Here is a 12,551-nt window from a genome sequence, read left to right as displayed (position 1 = left end):
ATAAACCTAGTGCTTCATATTTCCTTAAAAAAAGTTAATCTGACAACCAGATTTTATAATACAAAACTACATTTTATAGATAAACTGATAAATTTAACAGTTTATCTATAAAATGTAGTTTTGTAGTTACACCTTTTGCCGCTAGGTTGTTTTTCACACTCTCGCTTCAGGTGTTAGTACAGAACTGTCGGGTATTTGTCTCTAGTGTAATTTTTTCTCTCACTGTTTTGGGGTCTCTGTGAATGTCGATTACGTAGGGAGATTGGAGACTCGCTTGTTCGCCCACAAATGTTTTCTCTCGTGTGGTACCTTTTTTTACTCTCCAAATATCTTTTTTTTTTTCGTACTGGCTGTTTTCTAGGTAAAAAAAAAATCCATAAAAGAAAATCAATGGCAGGCGAGTTGCAGGACTAGACCATTCTTATACTTCAGCTCAATGAAACAAAGCGAGAGTAAAGTTAAGTAATATTGCAGAGAATGTGAGCGAAGTATCTTGTGGCAGGTTATTTCATTTAGACTTCAATAGTTTGTACACAAGCTCGGGCATCTGTATCGTTGATGCCTGGCATTGGAGGCTTTTACGTAGTTCGGCCGGCTACCGTGAGCGCTGCCCTTACGACAAACTTTTAAGAGTCACAAACCCCGAGTCAGGCGCCCGAATATTCCGCTTTCGTGCATCTTCCAAGTTTTTCTTGGAGAAGTTATGTGTTAGACCTGTTAAATATTTACGTGAATAGCATCAGCTTTGATGTTTTATAGCTGTTTTTGTTTAGCCGATAAAATACGTAGCAATATAATCAAATCACTCCAGGCATGCTAGTAGAGGCCATGACTTGATACTGCCTCGGTATTACTGACTTGATGTAAGCTTTTGGCCATACGCCATTGCTAAGCATAAAAAATATCGGAACACTCATTATACTGTCCTCACCAGCTGTTTCTTCCTTGTGATTGGCGGCCGTAATGGCGTATGTCCAAAAGCTTACATCAAGTCATGCACTCCCATTGCACAAATCTTTCAATGATAATATCAGTATTACTGGTTGGTCGTGAGTTACTTGTAGTCATGCTTTTCTTTTTCACTTTACCACAGGCAGCAGAGCGATGATGTGCGATCTGGTTTGACGTATTTTGAAACAAGCACGTCCAGCAACTCTGGCGACGCCGGCGCCAGGCGCCTCTGGCGGGACCTGGCGCGACGCCAGGCGAGACGCCACTGCAGGTCGGCGTGTCGGCGGTCGTTAACAACCCCCCCCCCCCCCCTTCTCCCGCGGCAGTGACGTCAGCGAGTCCTCGGGAGCTGCGCAGGCGCGCTGATGAACGACAGACCGTGTCTCTCCCTCGTAAACCTTCTTTTTACGAGATCAGCCGCATGTTCGAGGTTACTGCCAGCGTGCGCGCCCCGCGAAGGGAATTAAAGGTACTACTTTGGCAGTAATGACGCACCCCGTGATGGGGTTACTACTTTCGCAGGAACGAAAAAAAAAATTAGCTATCCATGGACTCTTGACGCGGAAGCAGCACTACGGTTGTGTGTTGCGGGCCTCTTCGACACGGACGGGTAGTTGAGGGGGTGGGGACCATTGTTCCTCCCGGCTTTCGGGTGTCGTGTGTCCATTGTCTGGGTCTCCCGTGTCGGGTTGCGACGAGTCGTTCTCCGCTGCTGTGGCAGGTGAAGTATTTCACTTGCTCTCCGCGTCTCTTGTCTGATGCTCTCTGCATCCCTGGCCGGCCCTCGAGTTTCCGTGCGTGTCATTTTTTGTTTTTGCACTAGTGCTATCTCCATTAAGAAGGTTGACAACCGTCATGAATATCCAGGCTAGAACTAAGCCGTGATGATTTTCCTGATGATATCAGTGGGGATCTTCTATGGAGTGGTTTCCTCCTTTTGACAGTCAAGTAGTTCATCCGCCTTCTGGGGAGATGTTCCCAAGGACACGAGGGTGCCCTGTCGTGCGTCCTAGAGGCATGGCACTCGGCATAGGGGACTCCCCACCCAGTAGCGGATCCAGAGGGGGGGCTAAGGGGCTCAAGCCCCCTCCAAAAGCATCTGGGCCCCTCCCAAACCAAAATCCTGGATCCGCCACCGTCCCCAAACAAAGAGGTGCTCGGCTGGCTGAAGGGGTCACATTCCCTACACCAAAATACGTCCTTTCTTCATCCACGTGGTAAGAATGTACTCCTTACTATGCAGTGCAAGGCTGCATTCCGCGTGAAACTAGCCATGAAAGGATATCAGAATTATTTCGACTCCCAACACAATATCGTGCATCAACGAATTAACACTTTTTTTCGGCAGTTATTTGTTTACGGTTTATATTTTCGGGCATTTTCCGATTTTTGCACGTATTCAAGTTAATATATTGACAGTTATAGATAAACATAAGGATGTAGACAGCAGTTGGCTTCTTTAACTTTCTGATAAAACAAAGCGGCGCAAAAACCTCGAGTCCACAAAGAGCATGAAAGGACGCGAACGACTTGTCGGAAGGCCAACAAAATTGTTGATATCCTTTTAAGATGCACTGTTCAAAGAACCTTTAGGCCGAGGCGGAGTGGTTTGGAAACAGCCCAGTGTTCACGAGACAGCCGAATTGCACGAACATGCTGCGGCCTCAGCTCGTGAGAGGGACACCTAAAACGGCAAGTAGTGAGGCGGTTAGGTTTCCTCGTGGTTATATGTGCTAGTGCAGTAGCTAGACCGGCTGACGACTACGGACTCACGCATTCACTGTGGTCAAACCTGGCTGTTAAGTTACAGTTGAAGCATCCCTGGTCGTTGATTCACCACGAGATACCTCGAAGAGAAGAGGGTGATAACGGCTGGGTTGTGAGACCAGCCAAGTCCACTGGGTAATGCTGCAACGTAACTGTGTTTGAAGATAGTATCACTTTATTTTTGATATTTCGGCAGCAGGATTTTTTTATAGTACATATAAGCTAATCATGTATCGATAACGGTTTAGGTGATTATTATGTATGCTCGTCTGTTAGTCTGTACGTATGCTGAAGCACCTGTCAAAAGAAGCGACACCTTATCTTGAACAGAGTAGCTGTCGTCGTCACGCCTGTAAGACTCTGCCTCGTCTATCAGTTTGTTTATCCAATTACACAGTGTTACAAAGATCCTTTTCGAAAAAGGTCTTTGTAGAAGTTCAGTTGTTGCATTATCGAGCTGGAAATACAGAAAACTAACTTATTTTGGTTAACCATGAGGCTAGACCAAGTTTTAATGTTAATACATCCCTTGATTTTTACAAATAGATTAAGTATAGAAAAAATGTCTGGAAAAATTTGCTTCATAAATGATGTACAAAGCTTGTTTGGCGAACCATCTATAGGAATTCCTCTGTAGCAAAAATTGCATGACATTGCGGATAAAAAAACTCGTAAGGAGAAATGAATTTAAATTTTCCTGGTTAAAAGTCAGTGGTGCGCTGGCTGTTTTATGGCATAATTATAACGCGTGTCACGTGTATTTTATGTAACCTTATTTTCGTGTCGGAATTCTAAAAATTATAATTTTAATGGTTTGTGTTGTTATTGCTGTACTACATTTCGCACAGCACACACGTACGGAAGCAATTTTAAAGACGTATTCACGTCAAAAAATTTGTCGACACAACCTCAGCAAGGAAGCTCTGAGGTCAGCAGTGTGGGATGTTTGAAACCCCGCCCGAGTGACGTGAGCGAGTGTCAGGGTGCTTCAGGGAAGAGTCGAAGCGTGTGCGCAGAGCTCGCGGCGGTCTGGGGGAGGGGAGGGACCGGGGAGCGACGGGAAGAGAGGTCGGCATGTTGGCTGTCCTGTCGCGCCTGTGCGGGGCTGATACGCACTTCCGTCTCCGGCACGGAGGCGCGGCGCTCCGAGAATAGCGCGTCCGGCCATGCGGGTGCCTTCCCCGCCAGGTTGGCCACCACACACATCACAATACTACCAGTTGCAGTGATTTTTCACAGTGAAATTCAGACTAAACACTCCATACAGTAGAATTGGTTGGCAACTTGACGTAGAGTTTGTCACCACACGTTGCAGATATATTTTTTGATGTGTGGACATCTAAGCTCTCGGTATACGACGTTTGATGCGAGTAATTTCGTGAAAATGGAACGGAAGTCGATGGACGGAAATGTGACACAAGGATGGCAGACTCCTGTGTAGCAACATAAACATTTATATAGACACTTATTGCAAACATTAGGGGACATAACAAACTTATTAGTGTGCCAAATTAAACTTTGATAGTTCTAGTAAAAATGACAAGTTTTAAAATACCCTACAAAACTGCCACTAAAATGATTATAATATATATTCTCCTTGCAATATGACAATGCGTTTGCTAACCTCAAGGGACGTGGTTCAAATCTCGTCACTGGATACTTTTATTTTAATTTTTGACGTGAGGTCTAATAAATCGATGAACGCCGGCTTCACGCACGAAAAAATTGGTTGTCTGTAAAGTCGGTTTACGGACGATAGTTTAACGTGACAACGTCATAACTAGGGCCTGGAATTTTTCGCGATCGCGAATTTTGCATGAAAACGCGAAAAGTACATTCGCGAAAACCACGACATTTCTATAACATTTCTGAAACTTTATAGTATTAACTGTATTATAAATTTTAGAAAAAAGTTATTTGAAAAAAAAAACAGGTCCAAAGCTTTGGTTTAGTAATTTTTCAAGTCCTTTTTCACTGTTCTTCAGAGACGTTTTAATAACTTAAAATTTCCGTCTGTTTTGTGCTGCTATCTGCGTTTGATGGTGACAAGCGACGTTTACGATTCAGGCAGCGAATTCTAGCGGCGGGCGCAGAAAGTGTGTGATTCGCGTCTAGGAATTTTGGTATTACTTGAAGCGAATATTTTATTGATCAGTATCTTTATCACGCTCGGCATTATTTTTAAATTTCGTGTCAGAGTTTCGTATTATAATTTTATTTGTTCGGTGTTAGGCTAACATAAAACTAAAAATGCCACTTAATATTCTACCTACATTTTCTTTTTCACTGGCTGATATCGTTACAAGAAACGTTTGTCTCTTATGGTGGGCAGGATGATGTTCGCTTATGTAACTGATAACCAGGATGGTTTGATAAGTTAAATGGTTAGATATTAAAGAAAACAATTTGAGTTTCTGATTGTGCTTTTTTTTTGACAACTGTCCCACGGGAGTTCAACGCACTTGCCTCAACGTTTCGCCAGCTTCTTGATTCCTCTTGGAAATGAGTTTCTTCCAGGCTTGCAAAATACTCTTTACTTCCTTTATGACCACCTCATTTGACTGACATTTTCTTCCTGCCAGGGAAGTTTTTAAGAGTTCAGAAATAGATGGTAGTCCGAAGAAGCTAGATCTGGCGAATAGTCAGTATGAGGAAGCAACTCAAATCGCAGCTCAACCAATTTTTTTGCTAAGCGACGCGAATTGACACGGTGAAACAATTTTTTTTTTTCCACGCTGTCCTTGCACTTCTGGTAAACAACTGCTGAACAGTGAATCATTGTCAGAACGACGAGACCACAGATTATTCATAGGATGAAAATTTCATTGCTACGTATACAGCTAGCGCTATCTGCTGAAGTGCGAACCAATTAGTTGAGCCGAAAAGGAGAGGGGTCGAAGGTAAAAGTACCACCTTTTTTTTTTTTTTTTTTTTTTTTCAGTGTTCTCAATCAAGTCTGTCTGTGCCCGAGAACGGGAACAGATCTCGGTTCCAAGAACGTCACAAGCCTGCTGTGTTCGTATGTGCTCTCTTCATTGTGGTGTCCAGAATATCTGTTTTCTTTTGTCACATCGTCTGGTTTCACCTGTGTCTCTCTCTGTTGGGTTCGTCTGTATCCAATTAGCTGTGGTACCCGTCCTTTACGGGTTAGTTTTCCATTTTCGCGCAAAGCATTCTGGTTGAATTTAGCTCAGTATTTATATATTTTTGTATTATATATACTTATTTATATTTTATATACACTTATATATACGTATTTATTTATAACGATAGTAAAATAACTCATACTTTCAGTATTAACAACATACAATGTTAGATAAAACTAAATATGTGTGTGTATTTTATTGTAAATTTTAAGTAAATAATGTGAATTGAGCTCAACTAATCCTGAAATATTAAGGGACCAATGTTTTTGAAAATATCGTAAAAAATTAAAACTAACATCTAAATAATATTGACACTAGGGTGCAGTCAAAAATTGAAATGTATAATTCCGGAAAATAAGGAAATCCAAGAGTAAGATTTGTAAAAATCCTTTAACCAACAATTGTTTTCCTTGAATTTTGTTATAATGTTCTTTTGCCTGTTTTCCCATCATACAGACTCTTATGAACTTTGAAATCTATCTGTAGGCCGAGTAGAAATGGATTTGGTTTTTTCGCCAACTAACTTTTGACTGTGGCATAAGTCGCCAATTCTCTCTCTATCTCTCTTCACGCAGGGTCATTTGGAATTGACTCCACTCGTAACTCCCAGCCGCTGGTCACATATGTCACTGACGCAGCTAGTGACTCGTCATCGACCGAGTTGAGATCTGTCGCCGCTGTGTGGGAGCAGTATCAGTCGAAAGGTCGCCTACCTGGAATCCCAATCGAAGTGATAAGATATCGCTCTCTCTTCCACCTGCCGGCATCCACCTTCTGTCCGACGGACTAGATAAAACGTTTCGCCGGCTATAATGCGTGTCAGCGTGGAACAGACTTCCGTTGAGTCACCTCTGTTCACAACGTAACATAATTCTTAGCTTCTGACGCATCCACTAGAGCCGGATATTTGTTGCATTGCCCCTGAAACTATTTGTGTTTGTTTGGACAATGAGACGTGACAGGTGCTTAGACAATACACACAGGTCTAAGGTCGATCGAGCATGTTTTTAAGGGGGTGCCTCCCATTTCAGGTCATGATTTTATATTTATTATAATCACTGATAAACTTTTAGACGTTTTAAATTGTTTAACTTTCACGAAATGAAAAAAATATATACAACGCATACTTTTTGCATAATTAGCTGCCAAATTTACATTTTTAAAATTTTTGGGTTGTACTTTTTAGGTTTAACTGCAATGACAATGGCTACTTCATAATATGGTTTGCATTTATATCACAAAAATTCACATTTCATGTTTCTTGGCTGTCAAAATCGTAACAAATTTGAGAATTTTGAAAATTCCACGTAAAATTAATTAATATTTTCTGAAAGAAATTCAAACCATTTATTGAAGTAGCCAGTTGCATTGCAGTTAAAACCAAAAAAGTTTCAGTTCTGCAATAAATTAAATTCTCCTTATTTGTACAACCCAAAAATGTTAAAAATGTAACTTTGGCAGCTAATAATGCAATAAGTATGCGCTGTACATATTTCATTTCATGATAATTAAACAATTGAAAAAGTCTGCAAGTTTATCTGTAATTACTGTAAATATAAAATCTTGACCTGAAATGGGAGGCACCCTCTTAATATTAGTCTGGGAACAATTAATGTACAATTAGGGAGCTTTTTTTTGTGCTTACTGCTTGTTAGGTGATTTTAGGAGAGTTAATGAATAATGAAACATTACCTATAAAATCTTTAGAAAGTTTAAGTGTGTTTGCACGAAAGTTGTGGCAACAGTGAATTCTAGTTTTCGACTTTTAGTGAGGTTTGAAGACGTCTTTGATTGGGAAGTTTTCCAAACGGTTGGCAACACTGCGCGCTGGTGACGTCGCACGGCGGCAGAGCGCGCGCTGTTTGTCTCCGGCGGATATTGAATCTCGTCGGCGGACGCCAACAATTGCCCCCCCCCCCCCCCCCCCCCCCACGAGTAGGAGCGCGCCGGACAGACGGACAATGGTATTGGTTAACCAGTGGCGACGTTGTTTACACTGCTCTAATCAGTGCATGCCCTCTCAGTCCGAGGCGTGACGTCATCTGCTGGCGGGTGCTTGCTTGCATCTTTGGTCCTCGTTTCGACGCCCGAGAATTGACAATATCTTACAAAAAAAATCAATTTCGAAAGCTTTGTGTACATTTTCTTACCATGGGTGTACATGAAAATTATGCACGCCGCTGATAAAAAGCTTATTTAAGTTGAAAAGCTGTTCAAGGTTTATTTTACATTTGTTCCGTTCTCTTTTCTGTTTGTAGTTTCCTTAAGACGTTTTAGGGACAAGTTTGGCGCATTACAGAATAGTTTTTTCTCATCCGTCTCCAAGTATTTTATAGAAAACCCCTTTTCCAAACCAGGGTGGAGTTTAGGCAGCACTAGCCATACTTGTGATGTGGATGCTAACGTGTGTTGCATAGCATTTTAGGGCGGGTACAGACTAGAACATTTCAACGGACAGAACATTGTTCGCGAACATGTTTGCAACCAATGTGGACGGGAAAACGAACATTTCCCCGTAACAAAAAATGTTCGGTTGTTTGTTCGGTTGCGATCCGATATTTGTCGGTTTTTGCCCGTCACATCAAAGGATGTTCGCCGTGGCTCGGATAACAGTCTGGACGTCGCTGCGAACACTTCCTGCGAACGTTCAGTTGTCGACGTGGAGCGGTGTTGTCTTCACGGAGTTAGTAGCGGTGCGTGACTCTTTTGTTATATGAGAATGGAGTGGTCCAAGGAAGATCAAATAAAACTGATAGATTTGTATAAACAACAAACAGTGATATGGGACCCAAACAATGTTAATCATTTCAACAAAATTAGAAAACAAGACGCGTGGGAAGAAATCGGGGCCGAAATGGACAGAGATGTGGACGAATGTAAGAAGAAAATGGAGAGTTTGCTATCAGCATTAAGAAGGGAGAGGAAGAAAATGAAAGACACTGCTGGAACTGGAAAAGGTGGGTTCATTTCAGTTTTATTTTGTAAAGTGGATTCTTTTAAAACATTAGTACATTTTGATTACGTAAACAAAATTTTAAGTCGCACAAATTGTTCTACAAACAGTAATTTGTTACAGGAACTGACGAAATGTACAGAAGTTCCTGGTTCGCTTTCGAAAGTCTACGTTTCTTGCTGGACAAAAATAAACCAAGAAAGACAATTTCGACGGTAAGTACAAGTTGCTTGGTACCAAACGTTCATACTAAGCATATTCATCTTGCCACGTTACTTTCCCTTCTCGTGTAAAATACTCCGCCAACTCTTCCCTTACGTCAAGTACCGCATTCTTTGATCTGCGGGGAACCCTTGTAACTGGCAACAACGAACCCATATCTGTACCATCATCCCTCCAACGCCCGTGTATTACGTCTCCCGCTTCTTCATTATCAAATGTTCCCGGGGGTGTGTAAACTGTAGCAGATTCTGGTCTTTTTCTCAAGAAATTGTGAAGCAAGGCAACAGTCATTACAACTCGCTCAGCATTTTGTGGTTCTAAGAGAAGAGGTTTCCTCAGCACGCGAAAAACTGAAGATGCAATGCCGAACACGTTTTCCACAACCCTGCGAGTACTGCACAACCTGTAGTTAAAAATACGTTCCTTTGTCCCTTTACGATGATAACCAGCATATACCTTCATAAGGTTGCCCGACAAAGGAAATGCTTCATCCCCAATAAAAAAATATGGGATATCTGTGTTTCTGTTCCTCAATGGGGCGGCGGGAGGAAGATGCAATGAGTTCGATACAATCCTTTTGCCCAGCTCAGAATTTGCAAATACGCTACCATCCGATATTCGGCCTTGGCATCCCACATCTACAAATAAGAAATTGTAATTGGCATCTACCAAAGCAAAAAGTACTATACTGAAAAATCCTTTGTAGTTTATGTACTCGCTTCCACTATTCATAGGTGACTGTAATACAACGTGTTTACCGTCGAGCGCGCCTACACAATGTGGGAAATGCCACTTGCTTTCAAATTCTCTTGCTACTGCCGCCCATTCTTCTTCAGTAGTAGGAATCTGTAACAGATATATTCAGAACCACATGTAACGACCGGTTGTTATAATTCTCCTTTGACATTTATCCCATTTATTTCATTTACATGTTTATGTTTCTGCCTAACTCAGTGGCAACTAGTCCAATGAAGGGGACGCAGAAACATTATTATACACACGTATTTGACTTGAAATTTTGCAAAATGCAAGAATTACTGTTGTGTGGTGTAATAACAATTATACGATGTAGCTATAAAACCAGTGAAACATTATTTGGCTCAAACGATAATTTATTTATAATTACTTATTATGACATTTTTCAGATGCGAGTAGAAAGCGAAGAGAGAGACGTAGAATGTGGTGCAGTTGGAGAATCAGCACAGGAAACTGTACCGAAAAAGAAGAAGCAGCGAGTCGAAGATGCACGTCTGGACAAAGCCTTTCATATATTGTCGTCCACCGCGAGTCAGCTTAACGATGAGTGCCAACATTTTGGAAATTTGGTCGCATCTAAGTTGAGACAGTACAACGTTGATACTAGATGTACAATTGAAAATGACATTATGGGTATTTTCCTTCGCGCTAACAGGGGTTTCTACAATAACACTCAGAATTTTATACAACCACACTATCCATGTCATTTTCCATCGGACAACTCTGTCATGCAGTCAAACACTGTATTGTCCAACCCTACAACCCCGTGTCCTTCAGCAGGATCACCTACCTTGACGTCTGATGATGATGATTTCATTATTCACGATCTCTTATAAAATATTTTTGTTTTAATTACAGTGCTCCTAATGATTTGTAACACAGTGTAAACAACTTTGTCATTTCTTATAAATAAATGTAGAAAATTACGTTAATAAATCTTTCAATTACACAGTACCGCAGAATAAGTCAATACTTACCTTAATGTAATCCTCAAGTCCTTCGATGAGAGCAGAACACACTTCAGGAATAACTGTGCTGATAGTCTGTTTTGAAATTTTAAATACATACTGAAGGCTGGTATACGAATCACCAGTTGCTAAAAAACGTAATGTCAATGCCAGTCTTTCTGTAATTGGAATTGCTTTTCTGAACGACGTATCTCTCTTACCAATTTTCGCTCCTATCAAATTGATCAACCACTCAAAATCTGATGGGTGCATTCTTGTAAAGTTCTTGTAAAGACCACTGACTGACTGACTGAAAACTTAACTCTGCCAACAAGTTCGAGCCACTATATGTTGTCCTACTTTCATACAGTTTTGTAATCCACCAACGGCGAGATTTCCTTCGCTTTTTAACCGCATAGTGAATGTAAATATATACAGCTGCTGCTACTTGCGCCTGTGTACTCATCGTGCCACTGCTAAGTACGGAATGGGTCACAGGGAACACACCTCGAACAATGTTCGCAAACAATGTTCTTTCGAAATCTGAACACTGTTCGTAAAATGTGTCGAACACTGTTCGCTGTTCTGTTCGCTAAAATGTTCTAGTCTGTACCCGCCTTTACGTACTCCTCTATCGTCGTTACGTATTATTTACGGTTATCCAGTGTTATTTTAGAAATTTTGTATGTACTAATGGTGCAATTAAATCTCGGTGACTACATAAGCCGGCTCTTTGGACAGTCCTGTTTGATTTTTTCGGAGGCAAGCATGCAATGTCAGTGTTTTTTTTTTTTTGTTTTGGGGAGGGGGGAATCTGGCTTGAGAACACTGTCGCTGCGCTGTTGTCACACACGTTCAGGCAAAGCCATAGCACGAAGGGAAGCCTTCATTTCACAGATGAGAGGGCCACACCCGAAGTTCATGTTTGCTTTTTTTTTTCCGTTCTATCTTAACAGTAATTATAGCAGAATTTAGTTTATTTACGAACTTAAACTTATATACCATTTTCTGGAATTTTTTAGCTCATCTCCATTCTGTAAGGCTAGCTGCTCTGTACATTACATGTGAATATACAGGGAAAAATTTTTTCCTCGTCAAAATGGAATTTAAAATCACTCCCGTTTTATTATCAAACGATAATTTTCACAATTCATGGCCGATAATCACTTTATAACATTTGTTATTTGATAACTGCAACACTGCACGAGTAAACAGAAGTAAGAAAGAGAAAGAAGTATTTAAACGTTACACATTCGTATTTAAGTTAATAAGGAAGCAAACACGTCTCTTTAATACCTAATCAAGCGGCATATTTTAATTAAATAATTCACTGCCAAAATACTGATTATACTAAATATAAGCCGAGAAATGTATGTGGTTCAATTAGCTGTAGGATAAATTTTATAGTTTTATCTCCGAGATGTTTCATTTGTGTCATTAAGTTGTTTTTTCTTTTTTACCTGGTTGATGCCTTTACTAAATAAAATAGTTTTTAAGGGTTTTAATATGATTCGATCGTTCATTTGATGTTGATCTGTTTATTAGCTTTGACGCTTTGGGTTTTTAGGGCGCATCAAAAACTGTGAACAAAAAAATTCACGAACAGCATTTGAATCGCAGTAATTATGTGATGTGGCATAAAAAAAACCGACACAGTGTGAGTCGAACTCGCGCACGAAGGGTCATACCATTATCTATAAAAACGGCAAAAAAAACATGTCTGTTGTATGGGAGTCCCACTTAAATATTTATTTTATTTTGTTTTAGTATTTCTTGTTATAGCGGCAACAGAAATACATCATTTGTGAA

General features: G+C 40.7%; 1 protein-coding gene and 1 long non-coding RNA gene across 2 annotated transcripts in view; both read left to right on the top strand.

Moving 5' to 3' along the window:
- Positions 1-12,551, top strand: part of LOC134542728 (EF-hand domain-containing protein D2 homolog) — a 105,315-nt gene that overhangs the window by 44,901 nt on the left and 47,863 nt on the right. The gene's annotated exons all lie outside the window — the stretch shown is intronic.
- Positions 7,814-12,534, top strand: LOC134542622 (uncharacterized). Its single transcript, XR_010076829.1, has 3 exons — positions 7,814-8,821; positions 8,941-9,032; positions 10,185-12,534. It is a non-coding gene; the product is annotated as an uncharacterized LOC134542622 (long non-coding RNA).

The sequence above is a fragment of the Bacillus rossius genome, assembly GCF_032445375.1.
Source record: "Bacillus rossius redtenbacheri isolate Brsri chromosome 9 unlocalized genomic scaffold, Brsri_v3 Brsri_v3_scf9_1, whole genome shotgun sequence".
In the NCBI taxonomy this organism is placed as follows: domain Eukaryota; kingdom Metazoa; phylum Arthropoda; class Insecta; order Phasmatodea; family Bacillidae; genus Bacillus; species Bacillus rossius.
The sequence above is the reverse complement of the archived record's forward strand: the minus strand, read 5'-3'. Positions and strand labels throughout refer to the sequence as shown.